The sequence below is a fragment of the Ochotona curzoniae genome, unplaced genomic scaffold, assembly GCF_017591425.1.
Source record: "Ochotona curzoniae isolate NIBS_2020 unplaced genomic scaffold, NIBS_Ocur_1.0 contig_899, whole genome shotgun sequence".
Lineage (NCBI taxonomy): Eukaryota > Metazoa > Chordata > Mammalia > Lagomorpha > Ochotonidae > Ochotona > Ochotona curzoniae.
In genome coordinates, this window is record NW_024466605.1 from 1,954,703 (window position 1) to 1,965,772 (window position 11,070).

Here is an 11,070-nt window from a genome sequence, read left to right on the forward strand (position 1 = left end):
AAAGAAGCCAGTTGGAGTTTTGACAGAGATTGTATTGAATCTGTGGATGAACTTGGGGGAGTATTGCCATTACAACAATATTAAGTCTTTCCACCTGCCGGCATAAGAAATGCTATCATTTACTGAGTTTTTTTGAAAAGATCTATTTATTTTTATTGGAAAGTCAGATATACAGAAAGATCTTCCATCTGCTGATTCACTCCACAAGTGGCAGAAATGGCCAGAGCTGAACTCCTTTCTGAAACCAGGTACCAGGAGCTTGTTTTGAGTCTCACATATGGGTGCAGGGTCCCAAGGCTTTGGGTCCTCCTCGACTGCTTTTCCAGGCCACAAGCACGGAGCTGGATGGGAAGTGGAGCTGCCGGGATTAGAACCGGCGCCCATATGGGATCCTGGCGCGTTCAAGGTGAGGACTTTAGCGACACCACCGGGCCCTAATTTTATTCTTTTTTCCTAGTTCCTTAAAGAAAAAGTTATTGACTTGATATCTGCTTAATTTTTAAAAGATTTATTTATTTTTATTGGAAAGACAGATTTATAGAGAGAAGGAGATACAGAGAGAACAATCCTCCATCTATTGGTTCATTCCCCAAGTGGCCACATGGCCAGAACTGAGCCAATCCAAAGCCAGGGGCTAGGAGTTTTCAAGGCCGCAAGCAGGGAACTGAATGGGAAGTGGAGCAAACAGGACACAAACCTGCACCAATATGGGATGCCAGTGCTTACAAGATGAAGATTTTAGCCTCTGAGTCATTGCACTTGCCAGAAATCTGCTTTTTAAAATATGACTGTTTAGGGGCCCAGCGCGGTAGCCCAGTTTCTAAAGTCCTTGCCTTGCATGCACCAGCATCCCATTATGAACTTCAGTTCGTATTCCAGCTGCTCCACTTCCCATCCAGCCCCTGGCTTGTGGCCTGGGAAAGCAATAGAGGTTGGCCCAAAGCCTTGGGACCCTGCACCCAAATGGGAGACCTGGAAGAAGCTCCTGGTTCCTGGCTTCAGACTGGCTCAGTTTCAGCCATTGTGGCCACTTGGGGAGTGAATCAGGAAACAGAAGGCATTTGTCTCTGTCTCTCCTCTCTGTAAATCTGACTTTCCAATAAAGACAAATAAATCTTTTTTTTAAAAAAAAGACTCTTCAGTCATTGGTAGAGTTAACTTTTTAAAAGTTAATTATGTATCTGCATATCAACATTGGAGGAGAGAGTATGTCTTTCACTTGCTGGTTCATTCCCTAAATGGTTCAAACAGCCACAGTAGGCCAAGCTGAAGTCAGGAACCAGGAGCTTAATCTGGGGCTCCCATGTGGATGGCAGAGGCCCAAACTCTTGGGCCACCTTCCACTGCTTTCCCAGGTGATTAGCAGGGAGCTGAATGGAAATATAGGAGCTAGGACATGAAATAGATCCCCAAATGACCATACTGGCTGGAGTTGGGCTGATTCAAAGCCAGGATCCAGGAACTTCATCTGGGTTCAGGGGCCCAAGCACTTGGAGCATCTTCCACTGCTTTCTCAGGCAAGGGAATTGGATCAGAAGTAGAGCAACTGGTATTACTCGAAATGGTGTCTGTATGGGATACTGGTGTTACGGGAATTAGACTTACCCACTATACCACAAAGCTGGACCCAACACTTTTTCTCTTTTTAAGATAGATTTTTATCTGTTTAAAAGACAGAGTGACACACATGTTCATACACAGAGAGAGAGAGAGAGAGATGTCATTTTCCATTACTTCCCCAGGCCCATTAGTGGGGAGCTAGACTAGAAGTGAAGCAGCCAGGCCTTAAATGAGCACTCACATGGGATGTGAGTATCAGATGGCAGCTTCATCCACTGTGCCAGCATTTCAACTCCAGGAGACACTTCTTTAAATTGTGTCGTAGTGACATTCTGGCTTGGCAAATAATCGGACATTCTTGGGTTAAGATGCTTACATCCTGGGCCCAGTGTGGTAGTCTGGTGGCTAAAGTCCTCATCGTGCACATGCCGGGATCCCATATGGGTGCCAGTTCATGTCCCGGGGCCCCACTTCCCATCTAGCTCCCTGCCTGTGGCCTGGGAAAGCAGTCAAGGACGGCCCAAAGCCTTGGGACCCTGTATCCATGTGGGAGACCCGGAAGGAGCTCCTGCTCATGGCTTTGCATCAGAGCTCAGCTCCAGCCATTGCGGCCACTTGGGGAGTGAATCAGAAGTCGAAATATCTTTCTCTGTCTCTCCTTCTCTCTGTATTTCTGACTTTCCAATAAAAATAAATATATCTTTAAAAAAAAAAAAACATGCTCACATCCCACCCTGGAGACTCTGGGTGCATTTTTCAGCTTTAACCCATGGGTCTAGCTTCTGGTTGATGCAAACCCCGAAATAAAAAATATATATATATAAATCTTTTGAAAAAAATAAAAGATCACTTGATGAACACATAAACAAGGTTTCCAGCCTTACGACTACTAAGGTTCTATGAAAGACCTAACAGAGCCACCAGAACGTCAAACTGGTTCATTTCCATAAATGAATGCTTCTGACAAAGTCCTTGGATGCCGGGACCCACCAACACGGAGTGCACAGAGGCAAGCAAGTAGGAACTGTTGAAGCTGCTTCTTCCTGCTCCAGCTAAGAACGAGAGCTCTAGACTCAGACCTGCAGCTGACATCCTGGTTTACAACTAGTAACAACCTCTCTACACCCTTGGTTGCCCATCTGTGAAATGGGGGTAACGGCTGGACCCTGCAGCACAGAATCATGCTGAGGAGTAACTGGAAGAGTGCATGCCAAGTGCCCTCTGCAATGCCTGTCCCAGAGGAAGTGCCCAGCAAGCAGCACAAGCGTATCTGTGACTTCCAAACCCATGCAGACGCTTGCTGAGGCTTGCCGTGTCACAGAAAGAGATCAGGAGAGATGGGTTGTCTTCAAGTGAAACCAAGGCCTTGCATCTGCCCTTATTCTTTCCATATCTCTTTTGTTTAAAAGGCTAACTTAGGAGCCCGGCACTGCGGTATAGCAGGTAAAGCTGCCACCTGTGCTACCAGCATCCCACATGGGTTAAGAAGCTATATCCTGGATTCAGTTCCTGGCTCTGCCTCTGACATCTTCTGCCTGCCTATGCACATCCTGGGAGGCAACAGTGATGACTCAAGTACCCTAATTTTTTTTTAAGATTTATTTATTTTTATCACAAAGTCAGATATACAGAGAGGAGGAGAGATAGAGAGGAAGATCTTCTGTCCGATGATTCACTCCCCAAGTGACCGCAACGGCCGGTGCTCTGCCGATCTGGAGCCAGGAGCCAGGAACTTCCTCCAGGTCTCCCACACGGGTGCAGGATCCCAAAGCATTGGGCCATCCTCGACTGCTTTCCCAGGCCACAAGCACGGAGCTGGATGGGAAGTGGAGCTGCCGGGATTAGAACTGGTGCCCATATGGGATCCCGGTGTGTTCAAGGCGAGGACTTTAACCACAGTGCTGTCGAGCCGGGCCCAAGAAAGATCTCCTGTTTACTGGTTCACTACCCAAGTGGCCAACAAAGGCTGGAACTGAGCCAGTCTAAAGCTAGGTCTCCTACACAGGTCTCCTACACAGGTCCAGGGTCCCAAGGCTTTGGGACCACATCCTGTACTGCTTTCCCAGGCCATAGACAGGGAACTGGAAGGGAAGTGGAGCAGCCAGGATATGAACTAGTGCCCATTTGGGATCCTGATGCTTGCAAGGCAAGGATTTTAGCCACTGAGCCATCATGTCAGGCCCAGCGCATTCATTTTTTAAAAACCACAAAGTAGGTTTTCATTACTCATGAGGTACCTGAGCCTTAAGGAGTATTAACTGTCTCATTGCAGTTCAAACAGGTAAAAAATAAATTAATTAATTAAATAAATAAAACAAAAAACAAACAAACAAAAAAACTCAGCAGGATCAGGATGAAGCATATATCTTTGATGGCAGTTCACTCCACCTGTGTGCTATGGGTAAGTCCCAATCTTGCCAGGGCATTGGAGGCCTCCGGAGAACTGAAAATAGCACAGATTTTCTGGTGCCATAGCATAGCATGCTAATCTTCCACCTGCTAGTGCTGGTCCCACATGGGTGCCAGTTCCTGGCTCCACTTGCTTCCACATAGGATCTGCTGGAGACATGGGAAAGCAGTTTAGAATGGCCCAAAACCTTGGGTTCCTGTACCCATGTGAGAGACCTGAAAGAAGCTCCTGGTTCCTGGCTCCTGACTTTGGAGCAACCCATCTCTGGCCATTGCAGCCATTTGGGGGAGTGATCCAGCAGATGGAAGATCTGTCTTTCTCTAACTCTTTCAAGTAAAATAAATCTTAACACAAAGATCCCTGGATTCAGGTTTTACTCAGCCAACTTGTGCACCCCAGACTGACTGCCCAAGAATATGTACCTGCTAAGTCCCTGGGGTAAATCGATTTCAGCCAGGTGGGTACAGGACTTCCTGCTCAGCCTTTCACGTGTGTGGTCTTCAAGCCCCACATGCCCACATCCCATTGCTCACAGAGAACCCAGACATGCTACCACCTTCAGATAAACACTGCCTTGGCCTTGTAACATCTTGACAGGCCTGCTCATCTCTAAACCTTCTTGGGTTTCCTCCAATTTCCTCAGGATCCTCTCCACCCGTGGACACCTACCAAATGTTGCCCCTCGCCCTACCCCTTGCCCCCTAACCTCATCCTAACCTCATTCTCTTCCTTTAAGCATAAAGAGAACTTCCCATCGCATAGCCCTCTACCAGTCTAACACCTGTTCCCTCAGAGGCTTGTTGGCTTCACTGTCTGTGGCTGCTTTGGCTGCTAACTCCAATGGGGGCAGGGGGTACCATCTGGATGTCTGAGTTTGGGGGACCAGCAGGGCTGGGTGCTGGTGAGGGCCAGCATTCTCCTGAGTGTTCAGGCACACTCACACAGAGAGGGGAGAAAGCCCTGGCTGGGGTGTCAGAGTGGGTTAAAGACTCCTCAAAGCTCTATGCCCTAACAGGTTAGGGCCTTGACATCCCAATTCTAGGGGGACACAACCACGCAGGCCCGTAACAACAGGTTCACAACCAGCATAGCAGCACGGGACCCTGTGCTCACAGTTCATTCATTGCCCCTCCTTAGTTACTGTGAAAGGCATAATGCAACCATTTGGGGACCGATGCTGGGTTAAGCTCAAGCCCAGTGGGACAGTGGAGCCTGCGCTGGGTGCAAGAGAGTGGATGTGCAGCCGCACTAGCTCCCTCGGGGACCGGTGGTGTGCACGCAGCACCTCCCTCTGCACCGGACCTGGAGTCTTGGCTCCTCCCGCTGCAGCACGCAGCAATCAGATTTGCACCAGGCTCGGTATTCTGCGCAGGCACGATTCTTTTTTTTTTTGCACAAAATATGATCAAGATGGAGGCACTGCTGGCTCCCATCTACCCTGGGGAAGGTCCTGTAACAGTTTGGGCAAGTCCCCAGGTGCGGTCATTCATGGCCAGGGTGTACAGCCCCGAAACTGTGGAGGTACAGTGGTCGGGCAAGCAGCAGTTTGAGCTGTATGAGTCGATTGCTCTCCTTTCGCATCTGGTCAATGCTGGCCCTCCTGTGTCAGTGCTACCTGCTGTCCCCGGTGATGGGGTCCTGGGCTCCCGTTCAGGTCATGCCCACACTGTGATGTGGCCGCTCCTGCCTTGGTATGGCCGTGCCAGGGCCCATGCTGGGGACAGATGGGCAGATCAGCCTCTTGCGTGTCCCATCCGGATTCCTGGGGCATCCTGGCACGGAAGCGACAATGCTGTTAGAGTCACCATCTGCTGTGGGTTAGGATGGCACGCCCTTGGGGAGGGAAGACGCCTGGTTTAGTTCTGCCACTAGTTAGGACATTTGGGTCTGCGGAAACTGTGAGAGTCTTTGACATTAAATAGGAAGTGAAGACCACCATATTGATTGTGGAAGGAAGCAAACCAGGAGCACGTAGCCACGATGAAGCTGGCCGCTACCCTCCTTTCTCTTCCTTCTCTCAGCCAATGGTGTCGCCAATCCAGTTACTAACACCACACCTGGGAATTCGTCTTGCTTTTGTCCCATCCTCTGTTCCCACCCCTTCCCCTCATAGAACTGAATGGTTCATCTTCTATATATTTATAGCATCTTCATTCCCACATGACACTGGTTGAGTTCAGATAGTCAAAAGAAATGTGGAATGATCTTGCTCGTTTATTTACTCCCACCTGCTAGTTTACCCCTCTAACGCGTACATTGGCAGGGACTGGACAGGTGCTGTAGTTGTCAGAGACTGAAAACTCCATCCAGGTCTCTCCCATGGGTGGCAGGGATCCAACCACTTACACCATCACCTGCTGCCTCCCCAGGTGCCTCATAGCAGCAAGTTGGGATTGGGAATGGCTGGGACTGAGAGTTGGCTTTGGTCCAGGGTCCTTTCAACTACCATGAAATGCCACCCCACCAACCCTTTTGAGCCACTGCCAGCCTGAGTAAATTCTTGCTTGCTGTTTATGTTTTAAAGCTAGCACACTGGTGATTGTTTCCCCAGGAGGTCATCTTCTGCTCTCTGTGCCTCTTCTTTCTGCTGTGCCTCCTGAGGCCTTTGCACGCAGCATGTTGCATGTGATGGTCAACAGACCCCTGCATGGATAAAAGAAAGGGAGAGACAGAAGGAGGAGGAGAAGAAGAAAAGGAAGAGGAAGAGGAAGAAGAAGAAGAACTACTTACGCCAGACCCCAGTCCTTCTCACAGCTGATGAGTTTGGTTTTACATTGTTTACATTTTTTTTCCCCCAATGGAGTGATCCCATGGGGTCAGTTTATGCCATGTTCTCTGGACTTGGGTTTAACAGCACACATGGGAATTCTTAAAATTGTGTCTGTTTGAGAGAGTCAGAGAGCCCCCATCTACTGACTCATTTCCCAGATTCCCACCCTGGCCAGGGCTGGGCTGGAGTCAGACATGGGACCTGGGAACTCAATCCAGGTCTCCCACCTAAGTGGCCAGATCCCACTTTAGCTCTTGGTGCTGCCTCCCGGGATCTGACAGCCTCCCAGCGTCTGCATTCCTAGGGAAGCTGGAACTAGAGGCAGAAATGTAATCCTGTGACTTCGAGCTGTGACACGGGCATCTTGATTTGTGTCTTCACTGTTAAACTCCAGTGCCCACTTCAGAAAGATAATTTAACCCAAGAGATCAGGTGATTGCAAACTTGTTTGGGTGATTGGCAGAGAAGAGGGCTGGAGGTGGGGCATTGAAGAATGAGCCATGTCTTGGAGTAGCAAAAGCCCTTCCTGTGAGACAACTCAGGTGATCTCTGAAAATGGCTCACGATCCGCTGGACCCAAGAAACCCCTGAAAACCTATGCAAACTGAGTAGTTCTGATGTTTAATGCTGCTTTCCAAGAATATCTGCCCAATGTACCAAGGGCCACCATCCCTATGGACACACAAGTGCCAATCTGTCTTTAGGTTGATGGAGGCCAGACAATGGGGCTGTGACCATGGAGTGGGGAAAGGTCCTGTGGCACACATTCACAGAAGCGTAAAGTAGTACTGACCCTCGGGGTTTAGATAGCAGGTTCTCTGGTCATTGAGCACACCCAGGGGAACCAGGTCCCCAGGCTGGATCTGCCTTGCTTATCGATCTGAGGGTCAGATGGAGCAGACATGCACCCCCGCCCCACCCCACGCCCCTACCAGGATGCACTGGGATCCTGCCTTTTGGGAAAGAATGGGTTGTTTCCGAGCCAGAGGCAGGGACTGCACAGGGTGAAGTGCAGATGAATCCCAAGGCTCAGGAAGAAACCCAGTATGAATTAGAAGCTGTACAGGTAAGGGTCCTTGCCCACTATCTCCAAATCAACAAGTTACCTCCAAGGGGATGCGCATTACCATGAGGAAAGGGAAGGGCTTCAGACATCAGGTCCCTGAAGCCCGAAATCCCTGTCCTGGGTCGGAACGCGCTGACACCAGGGCATCCTGGAGGGGATGCTGGTCAGTGGAGGGAGCCACTGTGCACCATGCAGTGCTCTGGCAGCAGCCTGACTCCCGTGCCTAATGCCATCAGCTCGCCTGCAGTGTCACAGGAAGAAATGTCACCAGATTGGTCCCCAGCAGGAAGGAGCACCTGGCCAGAGACCAGAGAACCAGAATACCAGATCCTAGCCGGCCAGCATGGGGGCTGTGGGGATGGCATCTTGCTGTCCTACTTCCTGTAGGACACCCTGGGAGCATGCAGGCTGAGCCATCACCGCAACAGCAGCCCCGAAGACAAGCTGCACCTGCTGCCAACCATCTGAGCAGCCCAGGTGGGTGTGTGCTTCTCTTCCCACATTGAGCTTCACTTCCAGCATGACAGCATCTGATGGGCAGAATCCAGGACACTGCTGCAAAGGGAGTCTGGGGAGGAATCCTTGTTAGGCTTTCAGGTTGCAGGAGATGAGAGTGCCTTACAAGGAAGCTGAACTCAGCTTTGAGAGGTGGTTGAACATTGTCTGCTACAGCATTGGAAACTTTCTGGAAATGGGCCATATGGGAACGGAAATGTTGGAATGCAAGTGCCTTGAGAAGAGTGGGCAGGGCAGAATAATCTGCTCGTGTTTATTACCGGGGGAAGATCAATGTCAGCACTTCTACTCATTGCCTTGGTCATCTGGACAGGTGTCCAGGACTTGTCTCCCTGGATAGGGTGTTTTTTGTTAGGTTTATTTATTTTTATTTGAAAGGTAAATTACAGAGAGAGGAAAAGACAGAGAGATCTTCTCTCGCTGGTTCACTCTCCAAATGACCACAATGTCTGGAGCTGAACCGATCAGGAGCCAAGAGCTTCTTTGGGATCTTCCATGTGAGTATGAGGGCCCAAACGCTTGAGCCATCCTCCACTGCTTTCCCTGGCCATCAGCAGTGAACTGGACTGTGAGTGGAGCAGCCACAACACAAACCAGCACCCAAGTGGGATGCCAACACTGCCACACGGAGGACTAGCCTGATGAATCGCTGTGCCAACCCTTCCCTGATGAACTATTAAGTTCTTTGGGATCATGTACACTCATAGAGGCTTGAGTGCAGTCCTGGACACCCTATGACTATTCAGGGAGAAATGTTAAACATTCCTTTAAGGTGAGTTTAGCTGAAGATCACAAACGCTATCAGGAGCACTTGTGTAGAAGGTAGAGGTACAGAGCAAGGGAGACAGAGATCTTCTTCCGTTGGTTCACTCCTTAATGGTCACAGCAGCTGAGCTGGGCCCAGAACTCCTTCTGGGTCTTCCATGAGGATGCCAAGGGCCCAATATGGGTGCTGGTTCTTGTCCTGGCTGCCCTGCTTCTCATCCAGCTCCCTGTTTGTGGCCTGGGAAAGCAGTTGAAGACGGCCCAAGACCTTGGGACCCTGCACCCACATGGGAGACCTGGTAGAAGCTTCTGGCTCTTGGCTTCAGGCTGGCTCAACTCCAGCCACCATGACCATTTGGGGAGTGAACCAGTAGATGGGAGATCTTTCTCTCTGTCTCATTCTCTGTAAATTTGCCTTTCCAATAAAAATAAATAAATCTTAAAAAAAAAAAAGGAAGAATTGTAACAGTGGGGCTTGAATAGGTGCTCTGTTATGGGATGCAGGTATCACGAGTGGCAGCTTAACCGGCTGTGCCACAGCGCTGGCCCCTGTCAGGTGCACTGCCAACCACCACGCTGAAGTTGAAAGGGCTGCTTCCTCTCTGCCAGGGTTGTTGCACAACTTGGAAATGTTACAGGACCTTTAACATACCAGTTGTTTGTGCTAGATCTGAATTGAGAAACATATTGAAGGTTAAGAGTTCAAAAATTTAAAAAAGAAAGTTTCAGTCTTAGCTATGTGCATGCAGCTGTGACTGCGTCACACCTGTCATGGCGTAGCAAGGACCTGATTATTCTGCCAGAGCCAGCAACAACTGTACTACCAGGCAGCATGTCTACAATGAGGGCCAGACACTGGATGCCCGGCCAGGAGGCACAGAGACTCCTGTGACAAAGCCAAAGAGATGAGTTCTGCCCTGCCTCGGGGCCGCAGGATCCTGCCCTGAGGGGAGTCCCTGGGTGCAGCCAAGCACGGAGGTAGCGGAGTACAGGGTGCTGCAGGAGGCAGACCTTGGCTGCGTGGGCAGGCACTCAGTGGGTGCCCTGAGCAGTGCACACGAACAGATGGGGAAGCTGCCTGAAGCTGGTGCAAGACTTGAGGAGAGTTGGTACCTGTCCCTGAGCAGCCGGATGGAAGCCTGCAGGTCCAGCAACAGCCAGTGCTGGACTGAACCTGGTCCCAGGTGCCACTGTGTAGCAGCACAATGTGCAAGTACAGAACTGTTCAGCACCTGACAAGGTGAAACTCACAGCATCAGGCATTGTCAGTCCTCCAAAGGAGGATGGTGGGACCCACTCGAGGGAGGGTGGGAAGATAGGTCCCTCCAATCAGGCTGACCCAGAGCAGCCCTGTCAGCAGGCAAGGACATCAGAAAGCAGTTATTACAGCTGTGGGTGCAAGACATGCAGGTGCTTCTGCCTTCTTTCCTCTCTGCTCACATGAGTTAATCTAAAGCTATTAAATGGAATTAGACATCAGATCAAGTGGATGTCCCTTGGCAGAGCCCTGGCAGGGCGTTGAACATGCTTGCATGGTGAGGGCTGTGGGGACAGCAGGCTGGACACACACCGATAGAGATTGAATCAGAAGGTAACCATGTGGAGGCACAGGGGAGTCAACTTTCTCAGGATCAGAACAGGGAGGGAGAGAATGAGGCTTACTCAGGGGCTTGATGTCAGCTCACAGTTTTCAGAATATACATGGGTAGCATAGACTATGGATTTAGACACTTGTGTATCTCTACACGTGCATGCAAAGGGACTTCAGAAAGTGTGTGGAGGGCCTGCCACTGTGGCCTAGCAGCTAGAGTCCTTGCCTTGAACGCGCCGGGATCCCATATGGGCACCGGTTCTAATCCTGACAGCCCCGCTTCCCATCCAGCTCCCTGCTTGTAGCCTGGGAAAGCAGTCGAGGATGGCCCAAGGCCTTGGGAACTTGCACCTGTGTGGCAGATTGAGAAGAGCTTCCTGGCTCCTGGCTTC